Source organism: Muntiacus reevesi, chromosome 9 (assembly GCF_963930625.1).
Source record: "Muntiacus reevesi chromosome 9, mMunRee1.1, whole genome shotgun sequence".
In the NCBI taxonomy this organism is placed as follows: domain Eukaryota; kingdom Metazoa; phylum Chordata; class Mammalia; order Artiodactyla; family Cervidae; genus Muntiacus; species Muntiacus reevesi.
The window spans coordinates 23,192,374-23,219,827 of record NC_089257.1 but is presented as its reverse complement, the minus strand read 5'-3'; positions in this window follow the sequence as shown (position 1 = coordinate 23,219,827).

The following is a 27,454-nucleotide window of genomic DNA, read 5'->3' as shown; positions in this document are numbered from 1 at the left end:
TTTTAATATTGAAGATGGAAGAAAAAAAGCAACATTTTCAGCACATTATGCTTTATTATTTCAAGAAAGGTAAAATAGCAACTGAAACACAAAAAATAAAAGATTTGTGCAGTGTATGGAGAAGATTCTGTGACTGATCTAATGTGTCAAAAGTTATTTGTGAAATTTCCTGCTGGAAATTTCTACATAGACAATTCTCCACGATTTAGTAGACCAGTTGAAGTCAATAGTGATCAAATCAAGACACTAGTTGAAATAATACTTATATAACACCATCAAAAATCTCAGTAAGAATGAGACTAAGTTTCTTTGAGATGGCATGGATAAAGTCACATGAAAATGTATTTTCTTGGTTGGTTATCTGTACATTTATTATTTTTTTGAATCAATATATTCATAAATATAATGTATCAACCTTAAAATGTCAGTGGCTTGATGTGTATGATATTTTCTTCTCACTGTCTCACAATCTGACTGTTCCCAGTAGAGCCTAGGTCCCTTCAGTTCAGTTCAGAAGCTCAGTCGTGTCCAACTCTTTGTGACCCCATGAATCGCAGCACGCCAGGCCTCCCTGTCCATAACCAACTCCCAGAGTTGACTCAAACTCATGCCCATCGAGTCGGTGATGCCATCCAGCCATCTCATCCTTTGTCGTCCCCTCCTCCTCCTGCCCCCAATCCCTCCCAGCATCAGGGTCTTTTCCAATGAGTCAACTCTTCACGTGAGGTGGCCAAAGTATTGGAGTTTCAGCTTCAGCATCAGTCCTTCCAATGAACACCCAGGACTGATCTCCTTTAGGATGGACTGGTTGGATTTCCTTGCAGTCCAAGGGACTCTCAAGAGTCTTCTCCAACACCATAGTTCAAAAGCATCAATTTTTCAGTGCTCAACTTTCTTCACAGTCCAACTCTCACATCCATACATGACCACAGGAAAACCCATAGCCTTGACTAGATGGACCTTTGTTGGCAAAGAAATGTCTCTGCTTTTTAATATGCTGTCTAGTTTGGTCATAACTTTCCTTCCAAGGAGTAAGCGTCTTTTAATTTCAGGGCTGCAATCACCATCTGCAGTGATTTTGGAGAGGTAGTGAAATTCCAAAATGTTTGAGTTAAAAGATTAAAATAGTTCACTATCTCATAATGTAGACAGAAGAATGGCAGCTAAAATTCAGTGTATGAAATATTGGTCTTTATATTTGTTGAGGGATTTAAATTATACTTATGAAATAATATCCTCTGAGCTTAATTAGAACCTGTGAAAGGGAGCAAAGTGTCCTGTGTGCCACTGGGGCTAAAAAAATTATATTTGTGTATAAACATGGTGCATGTGTGCCCAGATTTCCAAACGTTTTGTAAGTTATAAGACTTAGTTTATTTGTAAGCTATAAGACAGTATTTTCATTTTTGCCTAAGTGGGATAGAATGCATAGAACAGCTAAAGAAATAACCAAAAGTACTTTTACAAGATTAAACTGAAAACAGGAATTCATTATTTATAAATCTCTCCAGATAAAAGCTAAAAGGGAATATGATCACCAAAGGTATGGAGTGGATGAATATCAAATGCTTATCAATCCCTAACCATTAATATGTGAGGAAATCATTTGAGGGAGCATAGAAATGAAGGAGATCAAAATAAAGTAAAATAAAATTACTGTCCTAAACCACAACAGACTGAGGGTGAATAACAACAAAAAAAAAATGTAGTAATTTAAATGTAAGCTGTATTTGAAGTTAGCATTGAAGAAATGAGCTGTTTTATATAGATATGAAAAGATAGAGATGTTTATAGTTATACTTATCCATCCATCCAACTGAAGTTCATAACTATATCTAAATATACACATAAATATTCTATTTACATATTTGCATGTAATGTAATTGCTATAATTGCTGATAAGTTTATGTTAATATACACCACATTGCTATTCATTTTGTAGACTTATCTGTTTTATATTTATTTGATTTTGCTTTCTTGCCATTTTTTATTTTTTTAATAATTTTATTTATTTATTTTGTCTGTGCTGAGTCTTCATTGCTATGCTGTCTTTTCTCTTTTTGTGGAAAGTGGGGGCTACTTGCTATTTGCAGTTCACCAACTGCAGTTCTCATTGCAGTGACTTCTGTAGTTGTGGAGTACAGGCTCTGGGCATGCAAGCTTTAGTAGTTGTGGCATGGGGGCTTTATAGTTTTGATGCATGGACTTAGTTGCTCCAAGCCCTATGGGATCTTCCCTGACCAGGGATTGAACCCATGCCTCCTGCACTGGCAGGTGGATTCTTTACCATTGAGCAACCAAGGAAGCCCCTTGCCACCTTTTAGATTAATGAAACATTTCTATGATTTTTTTCCTTTTATTAGTTGTTAAACATTCTTCTATTATCCTCGTAATGGCTATCCTACAGATTGGTTAGCATATGCATTCTTAATTTATTATTGTCTGATACAAATAATTTAGTCTAGTCTGTTCACCATCAGCTCTCCACTTCTCAGACATTGGCCTTGGACTGGAGGTTATACTATCAGCTCCTCTGTTTCTCAAGCCTTTGGACTCATGCTAAATCATACCTCTAGCTTTCCTGTTTCTCCAGCTCGCAGAGTGTCAGGGTCCAGCCCCAGCAGGATCCAGGGGAACTCTCAGGATGAACGGCGTGGGCGAGTGAGAGAGAGAAAGAGACCAGACCGGGATGTGCAGCAGAGTCTGGCAGTTACTTATTTTTCACCGTAGCCTTTATACCCTAAGTTGGTACATTTCTAAGGGGGAGATAAGCACACAGACTTAGTTTAACATTACATAGCTTGTCCTTCACGAAACCAGATGTTCTCTGTATATTTTTGTTTATGAGAGTCTTTTCCCATAGATTTTTTGTACATTATCTTCTGGCCTTGAGCTTAGCAGAAAACAGCAAAGTGGCAGTCTCATGGTACAGCAGGCTGTAACGTAGTAGAAATGCAATCCTGTTAACACAATGGTCAGTCTTTTTGCAGAAGTTCTCAGCTAAATTTATCTAAAAAGTTTAACACACAAAGACTCTGCAGGTCTGGTGAGGCAGCCTCTGTTTTAGCACTCTTGGTTAAAATTAACAATTATCTTATTGTTTTTACATTAGGGCTAAACCCTTATTTTTCTAGATCTCCAACTATATTAACAATAGTTTACACTGCACAACCACAGCACATTAACATCAATCAAACGTTGATCCAATAACCACTTTTAAAACAATATTTTTGTGTTCTCTAATAGGGCTTCCTCACCCCCCAAAGGGCTCTGTGCCTATTAGGGCCTTTTTTATGGTTAATTTCTATGTATAATATCTTTTGGCTTTCAGACCTGTTGACAATTTATGGCTTGCACCTGGTGTAACTTTAAGAAACTTCAGTAGCTGACCCTGTCTTTTTTGTGGTTAATCTATTTTCTTTCTATTAGGCATCTTCTCTATGGGAACTAGATAGGATTACATTTTTACAGGAAAGAAATGTAAAGGATTGCAAAAACAGCAGACATGGCACAAAACAGGCTCTTAGTCTAAGAGTTAACTACCTGCAAGAAGTCACCAGCTAATCTCTTGCAATGGGAGCACACATTTATCAAACAAGCCAGAATGCCAGCAAAACGGTTTGAACTGAAGCATTTCTTTCATCCATGGCACCTTCATAGCGTACCAGCGTCTAGGAGATTTATTAATTAGGGTTTTACGTTGGTCTTTATTCAATGAAAGAGGAGCAGGAGAGCTCTCGGCAGGCAACACAAGAATCTGCAGCAGGGCAAGCAAGAACAACAGCAGAAAAGGGGGGAGGGTAGGGTAGAGGCCGAGGCCAACCTGGAGGGTCCCTTGTATCCTAAACGGCCTTGCGTGTCAGGTTTTTTCCTCATGACCTCGACATGGATGGGATCCTTAATGGCCTTGCATGTCAAGTATTTTCTTCATGACCTCGTCATGGGTGGGATCTCCCACAACGGCTCCCGACAGCAGACAACTAAGTGTGGGACTTCTCATCTTCCATAACCCTGTAAGTCAATTTTTATAATAAATCTTGTTACTGTGTCCAGGCTCGCTCTGCTCTCTGTGTGGCAGGCCAATGAATCCAAGAGACTAGGTGTTGAGGAAAGGAAGGAACTTTAATTGGGGAGCCACAAACAGAGAAGATGGCAGATTAGCGCCTCAAAATAACCAATTTATTGGGGTCTGGATGCCAGGTTCTTTTATAGATCAGAGAGAAAGGTGCACTGGGAAGACCCAGAGGGATTGGGTAGAGAGGGAGGTGGGAGGGGGGATCGGGATGGGGAATGCATGTAAATCTATGGCTGATTCATGTCAATGTATGACAAAAACCACTACAATATTGTAAAGTAATTAGCCTTCAACTAATAAAAATAAATGAAAAAAAAAAAAAAAGAAGCAACGAGGAAGTAAAGTTAAAAGACAGAATAGAGGGGGAAAGGCAATGCAGAAGTAAAGTGAAAGAATCTTCAGTCTTGCAAAACATCTCCAAGGGAATGGCCTGCTCTGGGAGGGGTGTGTTAATCTCTCCCATTCACATGTGGGCTGGGACAAACTATCTCTCCATCAGCTGAACAAAGGCACTTTAGTTTACAGTCAGGCAGAGGAGCAGAGTCCTCCAGGCAAGCCATTAATTATGATTATAATAATAAAAGCAAGTCCAAGTAACAGTTCCCAACATAGAGTCAGAAGTGACTTCCTCCCTGAAACTTTCTTTCTCTCTATCTATCATCTCTCTACCTCCCTCTACCCATCTATCTCTTATTGGTTCCATTGCTTGGGAGAACTCTAATACACTTTACAAGTCCATATATTTAAATTTTCAAAATATGATGTGTAATCATTTGAATTTTCTATAATTTATTTTCTTCACCTCCTACTCTGACTTTGTAAGTATAAATTTTAATGATGTACTGTTTGAATTTTCTTTAATTAAATCTTCAAAGCTAAAGATTCCTTTGCTCCATTTCTTGAATACTCAAGCTTAAGAACTTTAAAGAATTTTTAAATTGGAATTAAATAGAAATTTAGGGAATTCTCTGCAAGCAAGACTTCTGTCAGGCAAGTATAGTCTCCTCAGTTCTGTCTCGTCACAACAAAGATTTGAAGTGATGGATATTAAAACCCTCGGTGCGTCACAGCTCTTGGGTCTTGGATAGACCGTGTTATAGCTCTTAGACAGATCAGTGTTACAGTTCCGTGTTATAGCTCCATTTTATTTAGAAAATAGCAGGAAAATCCATCCTCGAGGCTTGAGGGCATGCTGACCCGACCCAAAGACGGGAAGAGAAGAGAGTGGGAGAGCACGTGGGGGAGACACACACACACACACACACACAAACACACACACACAGAGCGCGCATGCACGTGGGAGAGAGAGAGATCTGGCCCTTTGGTTCCTATTTTTATGTGTTTTTTCCTCCCCGTGGGCCTGCCCTATGTAAATTGGGCTAGCCAGGAGTGCTGTTTGTTCTACCTGAGGTCCTCATTCCTGTCCTCAGACCTTCCTTTGTTCTATTTTTGTGGGCTTTTCCCTCTCCTGTCTTTTAGCCACTGCCATTTTGACCTCCTGTTTCCTATTCTAACTACCTAACACTTCTCACAAAACTACTGCGGTAGGGGAGAGAGGCCAGAACTGAGTCTGAACTCAACTCCACTGAAATGAAGTGGAGAGATTTTAACAGCTGGGGTGGGGGTGGGCTGGAATCATAAGCTATCTGTGATTGTTACTTGGATTTACCCAAAGGGATAAATAAAGTTTATCATATCTTCATTAAAGGAGGTAGTCCGGCCCGGTGGTCAGGACTGAAGTAAGTGACTGGACAGTTACTGAAGTAAATCTTCTACACTCCAATACAGACTGGGAAACATGGGTGCTTGTTGTCTTTGATGATGACTTTTAGAGGAAGGCACTCAGTCCTCAAGAGAGACAGTCTTGAATGTAAAACTAACAAAGACTTAAAAAAAAAAAAATTATATCTCAAGGTGGCAGAGAAAGAATTTTTAATTGCAATTTTCCTAAAGTAAATGCTCCAAGGAAATAGAGATCAGCGATCTGGAGGCAGGAGGAAGCCTGTTTGAAATTTGTTCAAGCTGAGGAAAACATTAAGGTCACTGTCCTAGTCAAATTGGGATATTTGATTATCCTAGTCACAAATAAACTTCTGTGTTCATTTAAAGAATTTATAATTGATCTTTATTACTACTAAATATTTTTCTATGACCTATTGGAAGCCTCATTTGTTTTGAAGGAGGAAATAGACAGAACAGGCTCCATCTTGAAAGCAGGACTCCATCTTAGGCCAGACTGTGGACTTTGAGCTATATGTCCAGTATCTATGGAAACAACATACCAACTGAAAAACCATACCCCGTGATGGCAGAGCCCCAGGGCTTCTACCTAGACTCTCCATCGCCTAAAAGAATACCCTAATTATCCATTATCTAATTATCTAATACCTAATACCAAATAGAATCATAAATTCTATTACTCTTATTGGAGTATGACCACCGGCCTATTGATAATTGTCCACTTTAACTCCCTAGGCTTAAAGCATACGAATCATGGGTTAACTTTGAATGTATCTTTATTTTTCTTTGTTCAGACTAATTTCAGGGAATTTGGGGAGGTGGGTTTGGGCACGTACACTTAGGGTATATAAGATTTTCACAAAAACTGGTCAGGGTCCTTGGCTAGGAGGAGACTCTGCCTTGGACCAGCAGGTGTAATAAACTGCACTCCACTGTCCGCATTGTCCTTCTGAGTGTGTTTGTTTCCCGGAATGTGTGGCTACAACAGTTTAACAGTTCTTTATTGTTGGGCCATTCATTTGTTTTCTTCCTTTGTTCAAAAACAAGAGTCAAGGATGTGCGCTGAACTCCCTAGGTTACCTCCATCCACTTATTGAAGGTTCCACCTCTATAAAAATCTCTACTGTTTACCTCCATACCTTGAATCTAAACAAAATGATTTCACATCTACGTTTATGGGTGTTTGAAAAGAGTAGAATATGATTGAGACAGATTTTATCTAAAGGCTATAAATAAACTATAATTTTTTAATCTAGGTGGCTCAGATGGTAAACAGTCTATCTGCAATGTGGGAGACCCAGGTTTTATCCCTGGGTAGGGAATATCCCCTAGAGAAGGAAATGGCAGCCCACTCCAGTATTCTTGCCTGGAAAATCCCACGGGCAGAGGAGCCTGGTAGGCTACAGTCCATGGGGGTCACAAAGAGTCAGACATGACTGAGCGACTTCACTTCACTTCAGAATAAGTGATGAACTGTTCCAAATGGATATGTTTCATGAATTGGGGCAATGAAAGAATGAATGTTCATACCCAATATTGTATAATTGTCCTAGACTCAAAAGCCATTTTAAGCTATAGGAGAAATCCTCAAAGATTCATAAAGAAATGTAGGGGAGCAAATGCTTTTTGGTGTGTGAATTATTTACAGCAGAAAATAAAACCCTGAAGACTCAGGAAGAAATTTTATCTTCTCCCAGTCTAAAAAACAACAATAAAATTTAAAAAGAAAATAAAAATTGAATAGAGAGTCCATTCCTAGAATAAAGCCAGAGATATCTGCAAAGAATATTGACTAAATGTGGCAGGGGAAACCCAGAGATCAGAGTCCACTCTTTATTGTCTTTGTAAGACCCAGAAAATATTTATTTACCAAACATTTGATTTTGTGTCTCCATGTTAGTTGCCTTCTTCCCCTTTGAATTCTCAAAACCCTATCCCCAGTATCCTGTTTTGTCTTTAGCTGAAGATGGTATTTAAGGTGAGGGGTTTCACTCATTAGTGAGTTATTCACTTTACCTAGGTCTCTCCCATGTTATTAAATTTTGCTTGATTTTCTCTTGTTATTCTGTCTCCTGTCAATTTAATTTTTAGATCAGTCAGAAGACTTTAGAAGGGTAGAGGAGAATTTCTTCCTCCCTGACAAAGGAAAATAATATGGAGGAAATATATATATATATATATATATATCTCAGGAATAAGGAATAAAAAGTCATAAGAAAAAGTTTGTATATAGCAAATAACTGATGTCCAGTTAATTTTGAATCCTTCTTGAAGCTTGTTGTGTTGTTTATATGTGACTTTATTTTAAATGCAAGTTTATCTTTTCCTTCAAGCAACCTGCTCCCCAAAACCTCCACCATGACATATATTAAGTAGCATTCTGTCCTTTGCAAGCACAAAAGTCATAAATGGAGCATCAGTTTAAAGCAACTTGTTACCCCTGTGTTTTACATTATTTGAACATGGGGGGAAAAATTTTTGAAATTGTGTTTCAAACAAAGGAGGTATGTTACCAAACTCAGGTTTGGCATTGTTTGTTGTTGTTTATTCGCTAAATTCTGTCCGACTCTTTTGTGACCTCAAGGACTGTAGCCCACCAGGTTCCTCTGTCCTTGGGATTTTCCAAGCAAGAATACTGAGGTGGGTTGCCATTTCCTTCTCCGGGGGATCTTCCAGACTCAGAGATGGAACCTGTGTCTCCTGCATTGGCAGGCGGATTCTTTACCACTGAGCCAAAAGGGAAGCCTTAATTTTAAAGGGGAGTGTCAAAGAAAGACAAATTGCTTTAATCAGGAGAGCCAGCAATCTAAGGACAAAGTGGACTCGTGGTCAGAGACAAACTCTGAAGACTGTTAGCCATGATAGTTTTTAAAGAGGAAAAGAGGAGAGAGGGAAGAATCTCAGTGAATCACTGAGGCTGGAGTTTGGATTTTGCATCATTCTCCATAATGTGCAAGCTGGTTGACTCTCCCTTCAGATGCCCCTACTTCTTTTTATTTAGGAAAAGAATCAGCAGGTTAATTAGGTCCTTTCCAGGTTACAGGGGAACAGAAATGAGCAAACAAGAAAAGGGAAAAGAATTGCTTTCAGATTATTTTCCCACGGAAGTTTTCCAGTTTTGAGGGGTGGTAGCGGCTAAGTCGCTTTAGTCGTTTCTGACTCTTTGAGACCCCATGGACTGTAGCCCGCCAGGCTCCTCTGCCCATGGAATTTTTCAGGCAAGAATACTGGAGGGGGTTGTCATGCCCTCCTCCAGGGGATCTTTCTGACCCAGATATGGGTTCCAACCCATATCTCCTGCGGCTACTATATTGCAGGCGGATTCTTTTCCACTGAGCCACAGGGGAAGCTCGGATGGACAATGTGTTTCACTAAAAAGTAATTCTTGGTTTATTTTAATAATAAATAAATTCCCCAGTGTCTACAATTTACGTTTAGTGAGAGATGTGTTTAGATTTAAAAACACTTTACAAGCTTACTGGGGCTTCTCTGATTGCTCAAACAGTGAAGAATCCGCCCACAATGCAGGAGACAGGGGAGGTGCGAGTTCCATCCCTGAGTCGGGAAGATCTCCTGGAGGAGGAAATTGCAACCTACTCCAGTATTCCTGCTGGGAAAATCCCATGGACAGAGGAGCCTGGAGAGTTGCAGTCCAAGAGGTCTCAAAGACTTGGACACAGCTGTAGCAGCTTAGCACGGTAGAGCAAAGACCATCAGTTTACTATTTTTCAAAAAGAATAAATAATTTTTGCAGCTAATCCATTTAGCTGTGTATGCTTTGAATAATTTGTTTTCATCTGTAGCAGAAAAGTATATTCAATTTTACACATCTTTATAGAGTGCCTCAAATGATGGTGAATATCTCTAGTAGATCGAATTGTATTTGACTTGTGCAAATTTTTGTTTACAGAAGAGGTTGAAAGCAAATTTTGAACTCACTGAAACAATAGAAACAACACATTTCCAGGTTTATGTAATGTAAAATATAGACTCCCAGGGATATAATCCCATAAGTAGTTCTCAGATATTTGATTGCAGTTAAAAAATAAAATATATTCATAAAGTTAAATGGTTCTCTACAACTCTTATCCTTGAAAATGAAGTTTCTTATGATTTTTATTTGAGGAATGGGAAGAGTCTGCTTAAAAGAACACTATAAGATTCACAGTGATGGACTCTAGCGGCCTGTCACGATTAGTTGTGCCTTACTACCCTACTTCCACTAATTTAATGGTGTGTTTGAAGCGAAGTACACTTTCAAATTGGCAGGATATCAGACAGGTTTGAAAATAACTCTCGTTAGCACAGACAGACTAATTGGTCAGCAGATGTTGTCATCAGTATCCTGTGATTCTCACATGTTTATTGGATTATTATTGGGAGATGTGGCTAAATTTACCGTGACATTGCAAATTTTAGCATCTTATTTTAAAACACAGTTGAAAGGGGTCTGAAGGTTCATACTAACAAATATGCTCTAGCTAATAATTGCCTCACAATATACTCATTAGGGTTTCAGGAATACAAATTTTATCTGATGTATGTTTGTTCTCACACAGAATGGTGGAAATGACAGTCAATAACTGATTAGAAAATCACATTTTGATTGCAAAAGGCAAATTGCTTGAAATTTCACTGTTTGCAATGGGAAAGAAAGACAGAAAGTGAAGTTGCTCAGTCGTGTCCAACTCTTTGCAATCCCATGAACTGTAGTCTGCCAGGCTCCTCCATCCATGGGATTCTCCAGGCAAGAATACTGGAGTGGGTTGCCATTTCCTTCTGCAGGGGGTCTTCCTGACCCAGAGATCAAACCCAAGTCTTCCTCATTTCAGGGAGCCTCTTTGCCATCTGAGCCACTAGGGAATCAGCTTTGCAAAGGGAAGTATGTTCCAAAGTCAAGGTCAGAGCTGAAATCAAGTATCTGAGGTACTAGTTATTGATCTTAAAGAGGTTTCTGATTTTTCTACTGATTTTCATATGATGTGACAAGTCATACAAAAGCACCAGATGAGCCATTTTGGCCTTTTCCCAGATTCCTCTATTGGTTCCTCTGCTTAACAAGCCCTTCTTATTCAGCAGTCTCTAGGGTATTAAATTGTTAAGGAAGGACCAAAGCAATTCTTTTTTCCAAAATGTATGTTCTAGAAGTCATAGCCATATTTGAAAAAGACCAGTTTTCTAAATTACTTAATATTTCCCCTTCCTATTTAATAACATGGAGAGACTTTTTCCTAGTATTGTTTCAAACATATTGAAACAGTATTAATAAAGTATTGAAGCCTGTTTCAAATATTTCAATTGAGGCAAAATCTTGTAAATTTGGGGTGTAAATTCCATAGTTGATATAATTTGAGTCTTTTTGCACTATAGAAATAGAACAAAATATATGCATAATTTAATACTTTCACAATTATTTGAAGAGTTATGATTTATTAACAACATTCTGTAGAAAGAAAACTACCATTTTTGAAGGTTAAATAACTTTCTAAGGTCACCAAATTGATAAAATATATAACTTTGACTTTAATCTTAGTCTATCTGACTTGAAAATCTGTGATCTTCCTAACTGTGCTATATATGTCCAGATATATTGGGAAAATGAAAGGAGATATAGGGTGATAGATAATACTGGTGTTTGATTTCATCAAAGTTAAAATCAGTAAATACTAGCATATTCTCTCATTTCAATTCTCTTTCAAATATCAGAAATAGAATTAAGGGACAAGAACATAGAATATTCAAATTTTAAATATGGAATTGTACTTAGGGATCAACCATTAATAACTTCTTTTCCTTCCCTGGTAGCTCAGACGGTAAACAATCTGCCTACAATGCAGGATACTTGTGTTCGATCCCTGGGTCAGGAAGATCCCCTGGAGGACAGCATGGCAACTCACGCCAGTATTCTTGCCTGGAGAATTCCATGGCTGGAGGAGCCTGGCTGGCTACAGTCCACGGGGTCACAGAGACAGACAGGGCTGAGAGACGAACACTTTCACTCTCACTTTTCACAGGCGAGGTAAGAGCTGGGACCACTGAGCAATACTGAATTTCCAGTAGTGTTGCCAGATTCATATTGAGATATGTGGAAATAGTTTCCTGAGAATGAGAGGTGAGAAAGGTGATTTCTTTAACACTGCATGGCTAAATTTCCTTAAGGAGGTGTGATCCTATCCTAACAGGAAATAAGGGGAGTCAGGTCTATAGGAAAAGTTATTTTTCCATTAAAAAAAAACCTCTTGGACTAGCTATCCCACATTAACCAACTATAAATCTGTACAAAGCATGTCAAACAGCTGTTTTCTAATATTGGATACAGGATGTGCAAAATTATAGTCCCTGAGATGCAACAAAACTAGTCATTAAGACAGTATGGTGCTGGCACAAAAACAGAAATATAGATCAATGAAACAAGATAGAAAAAAAGAAAGAAAGAAAGAAACAAGATAGAAAGCCAAGAAAAAAACCCATGCACCTCTGGGCACATTATCTTTGATAAAAGATGCAAGGATATACAATGAGAAAAGATATTCTCTTCAATAAGTGGTGCTGGAAAAACTGCACAGCTCCCTGTAAAACAGTGAAATTATATGCATTCTGTGTCCTTAGCATTCACATTAGTACATGGCCCAAGGAAAACTGGACAGCTACATGTAAAAGAATGAAACTAGAACATTTCCTAACAACATACACAAAAATAAACTCAGAGTGGATTAAAGACTTAAATGTAAGACCTCAATAAATGTAAAGCTCCTCAGTCCATGGAATTTTCCAGGCAAGAATACTGGAGTGGATTGCCATTTCCTCCTCCAAAATGTAAGACCAGAAACTATAAAACTCTTAGAGGAAAACATAGGCAGAATACTGGATAAATTGCAGCAAGATCATCTATGACCCACCTCCTAGAATAATGGAAATAAAAGCGGTAAACAAACAGAACCTAATTAAGCCTAAGTTTTTGCACAGCAAAGGAAAAACCTGTCGACAAGGTGAAAAGACAACCCTCAGAATGGGAAAAAAATAATAGCAAATGAAGCAACTAACAAAGGATTAATTTCCAAAATATATAAGCAGCTCATTTGGCTCAATACCAGAAAAACAAATAACCCAATCAAAAAGTGGGAAAAAGACCTAAATAGACATTTCTCCAAAGAAGACATACAGATGGCTAATAAACACATGAAAAGATGCTCAACATTGCTAATTATTAGAGAAAAGCAAATCAAAACTACAGTGAGGTATCACTTCACACCTGTCAGAATGGCCATCATCAAAAATCTACAAACAGTAAATGCTGGAGAGAGTATGGAGAAAAAAAACTTTTTGCACTGTTGGTGGGAATGCAAATTGACATGGTCACTATGGAAGAGAGTATGGAGATTCCTTTAAAAACCAGGAGTAAAACAACTATATGACTCAGCAATCCCACTATGAGGCATATACCTTGAGAAAACCAAAATAAAAAAAGACATGTATTTCCCAGTGTTCATTGCAACACTATTTACAATAGCTAGGACATGGAAGCAAACTAGATGTCCACTGACAGATGAATGGATAAAGAAGTTTTGGTACACATATACAGTGGAATATTAGTCATAAAAAGGAATACATTTGAGTCAGTTCTAATAAAGTGGATGAACCCAGAGCCTATTATACAGAGTGAAGTAAGTCAGAAAGAGAATGACAAGTAACATATATTAACGCGTATATATGGAATCTAGAAAGATGGTGCTGGTGAATCTATCTGCAGGGCAGCGATGGAGGCACAATATAGTCCTAGAGAGAAAGGAAACAAGCAAAGCCATTCTCTGACTCTGCTCACTCTGGCATTTTAAATTTTGAGACCATAGTTTAGGGTGTGGGGAACCTAAGTTGACAATATTAGTGTCACTGAGCTGTGACATTGGATTTGTCAAAGTTATGTGACAAAATACCAGAAAAGGCAGAGCTCTACAGAAAAGTGCCTGAAATCCAACCAGAGAATCTTGTGAATCTTCAAACACTAATATGCACTTGCATAGGGAAGTCTGAAGGGTTAGGCAAAATACAAGTACCACAGTGATGGACTGAGATCCCAAACATTGTAGAAGGTTGAGATTGGATTTCTGAAAGCAAGTGTGAAGTACTTTTTTGCATGCCATGGGCATTCAGTAGGAATCCATAATAGAATGCTTTGATGTTGGGACTACCATAGCATCAAATAAGAACTGCTCAGAACATAGTTAATGTGTTTAAAAGGATCAGAACAATCTCAAAATAAATTATCTGAGAAAATAAAACTTAACATTCTTCAGAGAGAGATAGCAAAACCTAGGAACTAAATAAAATATGTGATGCATTAATCAGTGGGATATTGTGCTTTGCTTAGTCACTCAGTCGTGTCTGACTCTTTGCGATCCCATGGATGGTAGCCCATCAGGCTCCTTTGTCCATAGGGATTCTCCAGGCGAGAATGCTGGGCTGGGTTGCCATGCCCTCCTCCAGGGGATCTTCCCAACCCAGGTCTCCCGCATTACAGGGAGATTCTTTACTGTCTGAGTCAACTGGGAAGCCCAAGAATACTGGAGTGGGTAGCCTAATCCCTTCTCCAGCTGATCTTCCTGACACAGGAATCGAACCAGAGTCTCCTGCATTGCAGGTGGATTCTTTACCAGCTGAGCTATTATTCGGCACTAAAAAGAAAGGAGTTACAAAACTGTGAAAATACATGGAGGAAACTTAAATGCATGTTAGTAAGTCAAAGTAGCTAATCTAAAAGCTCTCATGCTGTTTGACTTCAACTATATGATATTGTGGAAAAGGCAAAATTGTAGAAGCAATACAAATATTTGTGATTACCAGGAATTAGGTTGAATAGAGGCATAGATAAGTGGGGCACAGATTTTTAAGGCAATGAAACTTTGTATGATACTATAATGGTGGATACATTTGTTGGAAAGCAGAGACATTACTCTGATGACAAAGTCCATACGGTCCATACCAAGGCTATGGTCTTCCCAGGGGTCACATGTGGTTTTGAGAGCTGGACAGAAAAGAAGGTAGAGCACCAAAGAATTGATGTCTTCACACTGTGGTGCTAGAGAAGACTCCTGAGAGTCCCTTGGACAGCAAGGAGATCAAACCAGTCAATGTTAAAGGAAATCAACCCTGAATACTCATTGGAAGAACTGATGCTGAAGCTGAAGCCCCAGTATTTTGGTCATCTGATGCGAATAACTGACTCATTGGAAAAGTCCTTGATGCTGAGAAAGATTGAGGGCAGAAGGAGAAGAGGGCACCAGAAGATGAGATGGTTGGATGGCATCACCAATGCAATGGACCTGAACTTGGAAAAACTTCAGGAGATGGTGAGGGACAGGGAGGCCTGGAGTGCTTGCTGCAGTCCATGGGGTCATGAAGAGTCGGATGTGACTGCGCAACTCAACAACAACAACACATTTGTTCAAACCAGCACTCAACCAAGAGTGAGCATTGATGCAAAGTGTGGACTGTGGGGGCAGTCCATGTAGGTTCAATAACAAGTGAGCTGCTCTGGTTGAGGATATTGATAATGGGAGAGACTCTGCACCATGTGAGAACAGAGAGTATACGGGACATTTTTATACCTTATCCTCAATTTTGTTGTCAATCTAAAACTGCCTAAACAATTAAGTCAGATAGGTCGATACATAGATAAATCAATTGCTTCGTAGATTGGTACATAGATATTTTAAAATGTATCTGAATTTCCAATTCTCTGTGAGCACCTTAAGGTCAGGAGAAATTGTTCTCATGTCTGAAATTCTGTTGTTGTTTGGCATACTGTTTGGCACATAACTAGCAATTGTATGAACTTATTTCAGGTATATTCTGTGGTCCTGAAGATATAAAAGAATGGTGAACTAAAATGGTGAAGAATGGATTTCAGAGAAAGCTATGTAGAGGGACTAAGTCTTGAGTTGATCATGAGTATACTTAGGTCAATATATTCCCATGTCATATTTTACCTGAGAAGAATTTCACAATATAAAAATAAATATTCTCTTTCATTTGATTCACTGAAACCACACCCCCTGATTTTTCTACTATAATTATGGCCACTTCTTAGTCATTTTATCTTCCTCAGACTCCTTTCTTTAGCTTTTAAGTATTTAGATTTTTCATTACTCATTCCTAGGTCTTCTCTTCATCTTTCTTCACTCTGAGTTCTCTCTGTCTTGGCCAAGCTTTCATTCTTAACTAGTCCCCTTCCTCCTCCCTAGCTGCTAAACTGTTCTTTGTGCTTGATTACCAGAATGCTCTTCTCAGATTTCAACTCTGACTGTGTGACATTGCTACTCCCTCATCTAAAAATATTTAATAACTTCCATTTGCCCTCTGCATCACAATAAAGGCATTGCAATTATCAGAATAATCTTGCATAATTTACCTCTTAAGCCTTGTTTAAATCTACTCCCTACCCCACATCTCTCCCCAGACTTCCTGTTTTGTTGCTGTGACCTCTCCTTTCACCATGTAAGTCCCCCAAAATTTCTTCTAGAAAATGGATCACATATTGATATACATATTTTAAAGAAGTATGGGAATTTGGTTTTAAAAAAAAGCAAACAAAACTTTGACTAAAACTTTACAGTTATGTGATAATATACATGTAATTTGAGTCTACAAGAAAGAATCAATTATATTGTGTTTTCCTGGTAACTTCTTGGTATATTATAAAATGGATTAAAATGACCAATATAACTCTAGGGTACAGGGACTGTGATTGAAATTCTGAGCTTGTAGCTTTATAAAAACTTCAGTGGTTTTTAGTTTCTTTCCAATCTGTTCAACACCATTTCATACCATGAACCAAATATTAAAATGCAAGAGATAAAATGGATTTTCTTCTCTCCTTTACTCCAAAAAGCAATGACCCTTCCTCCCTGCTCAGTGCATGTCACTTTTAAGCTAGTTAGAAACTCACTGCTTTATTCTCATTAAATTATTTCTCAACCAGGAACTTTTTTGAGGTACATAGGAGGTCTCTATGGGAGCCAACAGGAGAGCTTTTAATTGGCTTTCAAGAATTGCAATAAACAGCCTTTAAGATATTTCAAATACTAGGGGAAAATGCTAAAGACATTTGGAAAAAGATTTGAATTTAGTTAGAGTCAAATGTGACGTTCTTCACCAGATGAAATCATCAATATATGTTGTGCTGCAAAGAAAGTACCCAGAAAATCTATAAGGTACATTCCTTTCTTTTGAGAAGTAATTAGGCAATTCTCAAATAATGCTATGACCAAAAGTTAGCATAGAGCAAGCATTCGATTCATGTTTGAGAAAATGAATGTTGCAATAGTGACAGTATTGTTTTCTCCTAAGACAAATGTCTTGCATATAATGGTGCTATTGCTCTCAACAGACGAGATAGAAATCCTCTTGAGTTTTCAATGGCATTATGTCCTTATAGTTCTGTCCCCCTCATCCCAATAGTAAAGTGTATCCTTGGACACTTTGGTTACATCAATATCATATAGACACACATACATATTGTTTTATACACACACACACACACACACACACACACACACACACACACATAAATGGGCTTCCCAGGTGGTGCTAGTGGTAAAGAACCTACTACCAATGCAGGAGACTTTAGAGACAGGAGTTTGATCCCTGAGTTGGGAAGATCCCTGGAGGACAGCATGGAAACCCACTCCAATATTCTTCCCTGGAGAATCCCATGGACAGAGGAGCTGGTGGTCTACAGTTCATCAGGTTGCAAAGATTTGGATACCACTGAAGCATTCAGCATACACACGTGCATATATGCACATTTATAATACATATGTACATATATACAATAAAATAACAGTTTATTATGTCATTATGTTACTACTCTTTATGTGTTATCTCAATAAAGTGAATATTTGAGTAGGTCCTTCCAGCCACAACTCTCCAGGCATATTGTTGCAGGCTGCCTGTACAGCCTTTAAATCAATGCCTCTGCTGCTTACTTATCAGGTATAAGCATCAGCTAGAGGCTCCATGTTTAGAGAACCCACAGGCCTTATTTCCTTCCTGGCCTTGGTTATTTTAATTCATCTTTCTCCTTGTTCTTGTCTGTACCTGGTTTCCCTTCTTAAAAAAAAAAAAAAAAAAAAAGTTTTAACGACCTTCTTAAAATCAAAAGGAAGAAAAAAAAAAAAAAAACCGACTCTCCCTACACTGGCTGCTTGTTTTAACCTCTAAGAACCTGAAAACAGCTTGGTAGGTGAGAAGGCCTGTAAGGAGTTGGTATACTATGGCCTGTCAACCTCGTCAGGACTGCTCCTGTTTTTGTACATCCTATGAGCTTAGAAAATTGTTTTTACCTGTTTATATGATTGGAAAATCAAAGAATAATACTTTATGACTTGTAAAATTAGAGGAAGCTGACATTTTAGTCCTGCAAGTTTGCTTTTGTAGGAGGGGAGGGACAGTCTGTAAGGGCAGTCTCTGGTCTACTGTGTGGGAGGGGACCACAGCCGGTCCGAGTGTTTCTAGAGAGGAGGGTGAAGCCCGCTGCTACGTAGCACCAGCTGGTTCAGACCTCGAGGGCATCAGGATGTTCGCTCAGGGTTACACAGTCTCAAACTCTGAGGCTGGGAAAGATTGAGGGCAAGAGGAAAAGGGAGAAACAGAAGATGAGATGGTTGGATGGCATCATCGACTCACTGGACGTGAGTTTGAGCAAACTCCAGGAGATAGTGAAGGACAGAGAAGCCTGGTGTGCTGCAGCCCATGGGATCATGAAGAGTCAGACACAACTTAGGGACTGAAAAATATATCTTAGGAAGGGGATTTTCAGGCAGAGTGCTTCATTTCTTCTGTGATAGGGAATATGTTACTCTGCCAGCATCTAAGTTTTTTACAGATGATTAAATAAAGCTCACTATTAAAAGTTTCTGAGATTTGCATTTTTTTATTTAGATCTATGATCCATTTTGAGTTAACTTCTGTGAAATGTGTGAGGTCTGTGTCCATGTTCTTTTGTTTTCTGTTTTGCATGCTAATATCAAATTTTTCTCGAGCCATTTGCTAAAATGCCCACTTTTTCTCTGAAATTGTCTTTATGCTTCTGTCAACAGTCAGCCAATTTATATTTGTGCAGATCTATTCCTGGGCTCTTATTCTGTCTCATTGATCTATGCGTGTTTTGCTAATACAGTACTGTTGACTTTAGCTTTACAATAAGTCTTGAAATTGGTAGTGTGAGTCTTCCCAACTCTTTTTCATGCCTATGCTGTCTATGTTAGCTTCTTTGCCATTTGATAGAAAATTTGGAATTATCAATATCAACAAAAAAGCTTGCTAGTATTTTAATTTGCATTATAGTGAATCTATATTGGATTATATTGAATAAAGTTTAGAAACACTGGCATTTTAACAATACTGAGTCTTCTAATCTATGAATACAGACTTGTTGTTGTTGTTGTTCAGTTGCTCAGTTCTATCCAACTCTTTGCAACCCCAAGGACTGTAGCACGCCAGGTTTCCCTGTTCTTCACTCTCTCCAGGAGTTTGCTCAAACTCACGTCCATTGAGTTAATGATGCCATCCAACCATCTCTTCCTCTGTCGTCTCCTTCTCCTCATGCCCTCCATCTTTCTCAGCATCATATCTCTTCATTTGTTTAGATGTTTTCTGATGACTTCAATTCACATTTTATAGTTTTCTGCCTACAGATGTTATACATATTTTGCTAGATTTATACCCAAGAAACTTCACTTTTTGATGATATTGTAAATTGTATTTTTAGATAATTATACTCATTTGTATACATACTATCATGTCATCTGTGAAGAAAGACATTTATCATCTCATATTCCTACTTGTACATGTGTCCTTCTCTTATATTATTGGACTTAATAGAACTTGTAGTGTAATACTGAATAAATGTGGTAAAAGAAGATATCCTTGGAGTTTAGAGTGTGGAAACCATCCTGTCTCTGATCATCAAGTATAATGTTAGCTGTTGGTCTCTCATACATTTTTTTACAATATTGAGAAAGTTCCTCTTTATTCCTCATTTGTTTTATCTTGAATTGAAGGTGTACTTTGTCAAATAAGTTTCTTCATCAGTTGATGTGATTCTATGATTTGATTTTTCTATTTAGCCTGTTGATATGTTGGATTACATTAATTGATTTTCAAATATTGAACCAGCCTTGCATGGTTGAAATACAGTAATTTATTTTTAAGAGTTTGAAACTAACTGCACCTTCTCACATTTCAACTTATTAAAATTAATTTTATTGAAAGGCTAAATCTCTAAAATGTCTTGGAATTTTACTCATTTTTTTCTATTAATTGCTTGTCATATCTTATATAGCTTCATGTACATGTCCTCTATGTCCTACTAATTTATGTTGACTAGGAGAGAGGCTAGGAAAAACTTCAATTTCATGTCCAAATATTATTCTTCAAAAATGAGATCAGGTAGTAGGGTTGTTTCTTCTTTTCTTGGTGTATATGTGTCATTTGTTAGGTGTGTGAATATAGATAAGAATTTTATCTCATCTAAACTTCAATACATGTAAAAATATATTTGAGACATATTAAGGGTTGTCTTAATAGAAATTACTAGTACTAATATTTATAAATCAGGTTCTAATTTTTTAATAGTTCTTGAACATAACCTCTCCCCACCTACACACTTTGTTTTATTCACAATGGTACCTGAATAGAACTTTACAATCTTTCAAAGTCACAATGCACTTTCTAGGTAATCCCTTTTATCTCTCAATGAAAGAATTAAGAATCACTTCATAAGATGTATTTCATAGAATGCTTATGAATTCTTATGAATTTTGCACCTCTGGTTTCCTAGTTAATGTTTTCCCAACTGTATCTTTGATAATTTATACCTAGGATTGAAGTTAAACTCACCACTCTAATAAGTTCAACATGTCCTTTTACAGGAGAAAATTGTATATGTTCATATCTTATGAGTTTTTAAAAAATGGCTGCTAACAATTTTCTGAACCTGCTATTATGAGTCAAGGAGAAAATTTTGTAAAGAAATTTTTATTATTAATGGCATATACAGTATGCGAGAGGGCCCACCTCAGATGCCAGTGTAAGAAATTAGTAGATTATATCTCTTTTAAATGCTTCAGTTATTCCTGAAGAAGAATCACTGTTAATTTTACTGATAGAACATTCAAGGCATCATTGAAATAAATGGATAGGGTAGATAAAGATTCCAAATTTAACCTTTATTAATCTTTCCTCTTCTTCATCCCTTGAGAAATCAAATTATATAGTTTAATGAATACAGTTTTACTATTGATTATTATCACTGCTTAAAATTGCCTTTTATTTCAGATTCATGGTCAAAAAATTGACTAGTTTTTTTTTTCTTCTTGTTTTCTTACTCTGCATTTTCAAGTCTCCTATGGGATGTTTTATCTTTTGCCTCTCAAATCCAAAACAGTCAGCCAGTGACTCCCAGCCAGACCTTAACCACTATCTTCTGTTTCAGATTGCATCAAGAACAATACAAAATACTCTGATACTCAATCCAAAATAGTCATATTGGTAAAATGGTGCATGCGTGTGCTAAGTTGCTTCAGTAATGTCTGACTCTTTGTGACCCTATGGGACAGTAGCCTGCCAGGCTCCTCTGTTCATGGGATTCTCCAGGCAAGAGGATGAGTTGATTACCATACCCTTCTCCAGGGGATCTTCCCCATCCAGGGATCTAACCCACATCTCTAATGTCTCCTGCACTGGCCTGTGGGTTCTTTACCACTAGTGCTGCCTGGGAAGCCCAGGAATATGGTTCTTCTTTGCTAACTAATAAATTATTCTTCTTTTTAAACCATATGGCATGGAAAACAATAAAGCTCCAAGAGTAGGATGGGATGCATACGTACAGCTACAAACTTTACACTGTCATTCTGCTTATATGGATTCCAGTCTGCAGTGTTTTCTATTTGACTGTATTTTTTAAAAAATTCAATCAAGAGATTTGAAAAAAAATTAAATTGCGTATAATCTTTGCATAAAAATTTATTAAAGTAACTATTATGTGGAATATGCAAATGCCCCCATATGTTGCTATTTAAACTAAGGTATTTTGAAGAAAAAAATACAGAAAACACACATATACACATTATATATTGAGAAAGAGGTTTATTACCTTGTTATCCATTCCATGCTGAAATAGTATCTTTATTTTTTTTTTAAGAGCAGGAATTAAAGAAAATGTCGTGATTGTCTTCCCCTTGGTTTGATATCCTTGTGACTTGGTTCATCTAGGGGTGTAATGTGTGAAATATTTAAGATTTGAAGTTTAGAACATTTTTTCATTTGTTTGTTTAATCTGCACTATTTTAAGTATAGACAAAGGAGTTAAACCATTTAAGCATAGACAAAGAAGTTAAAACAACCAATGCATGAAATTGTACCTAATGCACTACATCTTTACTAAAAAAAATTCACATTTTTGTTTACTTAATATGCCTAGACTCTACCAGGGGCTGCACTTGATATCTATGAAATACTGTTTCTTGTCAATTTTAGCTTCTTTGTCAGAGGAAAAATTACTATTTTCTTATCCTAAGTCTAGATGCCATTTTGATGTATTTTTAATGTAATGTCATTTATCTACTCCTATATATTTGAAATTAATAATTTAGAGAAGACAGCCTCTCTAAACATTTCACTCCATCATACTCCTAGTCCTAAGCTAACCTTGTAGTTTCCTTTCTGCCAAAAGTGATCCTTTAAGACTGAATTCCAGTTTTCCAATTCATTTATGCAGTGCTCTCTCATTGTATGTTTATTTATTTTTATAAGTGGGTAAAACCTGAAAATGGTACCATAATTGCTTCACATTTCCTGAATCTATTCCTCTAAAATTTCCTTTTCCTTGTGTTTATCCAGTTGTCACCTGGCAATAAACCTGAAACTCCAACACTGCAAGGATTCTCTAGGTAACTTGTCTCTATTTTTCTCTGATGAATGGCTACAATAATACGGATCCCAAAGTAGATTCTATATAACCTCTACATTCCAACAATAGCTATGGATTTGTATGCTTAAAGTCTCATACCTAGAACTGTAATCATTGTTCTTTTCAATTTGTAGGGAATGATATTGGGAAACTTTGAGCACAACTAGATCTATTTCCATTGTCAGGAGTAATGAGAAGCCATACAAGAAGTGGGAAATTACTAACACGATCACATATCCAGACACATATGGAAGAGGAAACTTTTATAGGCTCTGTATAATTTCCCATGATACTATTCAACATTTAAATTTCCTTTAGGTTCAAAGAATTAGACTGATTGTAAGCCTCTTGAGAAACCTGTATACAGGTCAGGAAGCAACAGTTAGAACTGGACATGGAACAACAGACTGGTTCCAAATAGGAAAAGGAGTACGTCAAGGCTGTATATTGTCACCCTGCTTATTTAACTTCTATGCAGAGTACATCATGAGAAACGCTGGGCTGGAAAAAGTACAGGCTGGAATCAAGATTGCCAGGAGAAATATCAATAACCTCAAATATGCAGATGACACCACCCTTATGGCAGAAAGTGAAGAGGAACTAAAATGCCTCTTGATGAAAGTGAAGAAATAGAGTGAAAAAGTTGACTTAAAACTCAACATTCAGAAAACTAAGATCATGGCATCTGGTCCCATCACCTCATGGAAAATAGGTGGGGAAACAGTGGAAATATTGTCAGATTTTATTGTTTTTGGGCTCCAAAATCTCTGCAGATAGTGATTGCAGCCATGAAATTAAAAGATGCTTACTCCTTGGAAGGAAAGATATGATCAACGTAGACAGCATATTTAAAAGCAGAGACATTACTTTACCAACAAATGTCCGTCTAGTCAAGGCTGTGGTTTTTCCAGTAGTCATGTATGGATGTGAGAGTTGGATGGTGAGAAAAGCTGAGCGCCAAAAAATTGATGCTTTTGAAGTGTGGTGTTGGAAAAGACTCTTGAGAGTCCCTTAGACTGCAAGGAGATCCAACCAGTCCATCCTGAAGGAGATCAGTCCTGGGTGTTCATTGGAAGGACTGATGCTGAAGCTGAAACTCCAATACTTTGGCCACCTCATGCGAAGAGTTGACTCATTGGAAAAGACCCTGATGCTGGGAAGGATTGGGGGCAGGAGGAGATGGGGACGACTGAAGATGAGATGGCTGGATGGCATCACCGACTCGAAGGACATGGGTTTGGGTAGACTCTGAGAGTTGGTGGTGGACAGGGAGGCCTGACATTTTGTGATTCATGGGGTCGCAAAGAGTCGGACATGACTGAGCGGCTGAACTGAGGAAGACTCATAGGTCTCAGCCTACAGTTGTACTCTTCCCTGTGATTTATACCACAAAGAGATGCAAAGCAAAATCTGCAAAGGGACAACATACAGAGACAGAACTCCAGAAAAAAACCAAGTCTAAGTTTCCAAGGGTCTTCTCCTGTAGAGTCAAGCAGATGTGCTTAATTTCCCCAGTATAAAATTGTGGCAAACATTGTGTAATATCATCTAACAGGGAAGCTCATTAGAGATTTGGAATCTGAAGTTCTTATGAGGGCTTGTCACATAAGCACTCTCAGCCTAATACATAGCAAATTCCAGATTTCCAGAAGAAAAGCAGGTGTTTAACGTAAAGCACATTGTTTGCCCAGTCTAGGCACAGTGAGCTGCCGCTTTTACTATTTAGGGATTTTTTTTTTTTTTTACCAATATAGGGAGCTGTTTACTGTTCCTGATGCTAGTTGTTATTCAAGAACTAACCTTGAAAGTAAGCCTTTCTAAGTGTAGAAATCTCAACCTATTATGTTAACTCTTTTCTGCCCTGACATGTAGACAATTTTACTAGATCTTTGAAAACAAATGATGTTATATAATTTTTGTTACAGATGGAAGTTTTCTAATCTATAGTGAAAAGTGAATATAATTTGTAATGCCATTTTTACGATAGTCATGTGAGTGTTAATCTCAGGTTCTAGGGTGACAACATGGATAATAGTAAATCATATTTTTTTTCAGGCAGTGATAGAGGCATTTAAACATTGGTGTGGTGTGTCTTCTTTTTCTCTCCTACTGACTTTTCTTTGACCATCAGTGTATCTGAAAATCTTCCCTGAAAACACCATCCTTCATTGTTTGCTCTCTTTTCTGATTGCTTTTGTGTTGTTGAATATGAAAATGATTTTTTAAAATGGTGGCATCTTACTATGAAGGCATCAGTTTTGCAATTTTATCTTCAGTTTAAAGTCCATTGTGTGTTTCTTAGGTTTGTGTGTATTACATATGTACTTTCTTAATTTTTCTCCCTAATATGTAAATTTTTTAATTAATTCAGTCATCTTCTATAATTTTGTCATTCTACCTCTATGCTTGGATACTTAAGGGATCTTCAATTTTTTTCCCTTGAAGAATATGCCATAGACATATAAAGTCCAATAGTTTAGATATTATGATATGACCAGAAATTTCCTAAATTATCTTTTAGAACAGTTTAGGAACAGCTAAAGTTCTAATAATCAGCTTCTAACAGACCTCCACTCCAAACTGCCTGAACATTTATCCCTCATACTTTCAACGTTCAAGATGCTAAGTATGGGCATCCTTTGCTCTTGCATTTTTAACTTCAAATGCAGTCATACAACTCTATCCCTGTTAACCTCATAAATCCTAAAATAAATTAACTTCTTGTCAAATTCTTTCTAATATTCTTTCTTTCCATAGACCACAATAAAATAAAACAGGAATTTAACCTTCTTTGTCCCATCATCAAATTAAAATATAACATTAATGGAACAGAGGAAGTCTTATTAGTCTTTTTGTTTGTTTGTTTTGCAGTAAGCAACCAAACATACATCTGACAAAGTTTGTCTCAGAAGATATACTGTGATGTCATGAGCTATGTGCAGGCTTTCTATTAGACTAGTTAGATCTTGACTCCAAAGTTCTCCACTTCTTACCTTTGTGAAAATGAACACATTACTTCACCATCCTTACCCTGTTTTGAGTCCCAGTTTCAACATATAAAAAATGAGAATAAAATGTATACATTATAAAAAAAATTTATACATAATTGTGAGGATTAAATGAGAGTAAATGCAACTGATTGTTCCACATACACAGTATGAAAGGGGAAGGTAATCGAACACCATTACTCCATAAAATAATTAATAAGAAAATGTATTTTAAAGTATTCGCATTTGATATTTGATTTTACAAAATATTGAAATTGTTCAAACATTTTCCCCATGCCAGGTTTGACATGTAAGAGATAGCTTAGATCTGACTTTGCTATTTAGTACCTTTGTTGAAAGATTTCAAGATTGAACTGACTGCTACAAATCAAATTTGAAATTCCCAAATTTCTGAGAGTATCAAACCTAACTATTTAAGAGAAAAACAATTGACTGCATACCTCACAAAAGAATATGTTTTAAGATTAGGGATTGAAAAGTACATTGTAGGGAACTCCCACTATTTAATAACTTATTATTGCTCATTTTGGAGGCAACAAACCATATGTTATTACAAAAGTACTTTGATAATTAAACCTAGGATTTTTACTTTATTAGTGTATTGAATTCACTGTAGCTCTAGTAGTCAGAGGTTGTGGGTACCTAAACTAGAGTTGGGGGTGGGGGAAGTGCCTACCATGCAAAGGCTACTTTGCCAAAATGTAGTGCTTTGAGTTCCATTCAGTTATTTCAGTCTTGCTTAGTTGGCTCCAAACTGATGAATTCATAGCTTGATAATTTGGTTGGAGTTTGCTTTAGATGATATTTCTGAATTCTACTGACCACATTCATTCTTTAACCTACTTAGCAGCATGAAATCCAAAATTATCTGTTGGGAAATAATTATGAGTTTTCATTCTACAAGAGATTTTTTATCTTTACTTCATTTTGAATACATATGTATATGTTTCTTAATTCATGAATTTCATTCAACTCCATCACCAAAGTCATCCGCAGACTAATAAATAGTAAATTACTTATGTCAGCATAAATCCAAACAGTATTATATTTTTTTACCTTTTAATAGAGGTCTAGGAATTATATTCAATCACTTAAACTTTAAATATAATAAAATGTTTAAACAGTTAATGGCAGTAAATGGCAGTGTCATACCGATTAAGAAAGAAGTTAAAAAATGTTAGTTTTATGAATACAGAACAATGCATTGATCTTGTTGATGATCCTATAAACCAGCAGTAAAGGAAATGATTATTTAACTTACATGCAGAGTACATCATGCGAAACACTGGGCTGGAAGAAGCACAAACTGGAATCAAGATTGCCGGGGAAATATCAATAAGCTCATATATGCAGATGACACCACCCTTATGGCAAAAAGCAAAGAACTAAAGAGCCTCTTGTTGAAAATGAAAGAGGAGAGTTAAAAAGTTGGCTTAAAACTCAACATTCAGAAAACTAGATCTTGGCATCCGGTTCCATCACTTCTTGGCAAGTAGATGGGGAAACAATGGAAACAGTGACAGACTTTATTTTTTTGGGCTCCAAAATCACTACATATGGTGACTGCAGCCATGAAATTAAAAGATGCTTACTCCTTGGTAGAAGAGCTATGACCAAACTAGACAGCATCTTAAAAAGCAGAGACATTACTTTGCCAGCAAA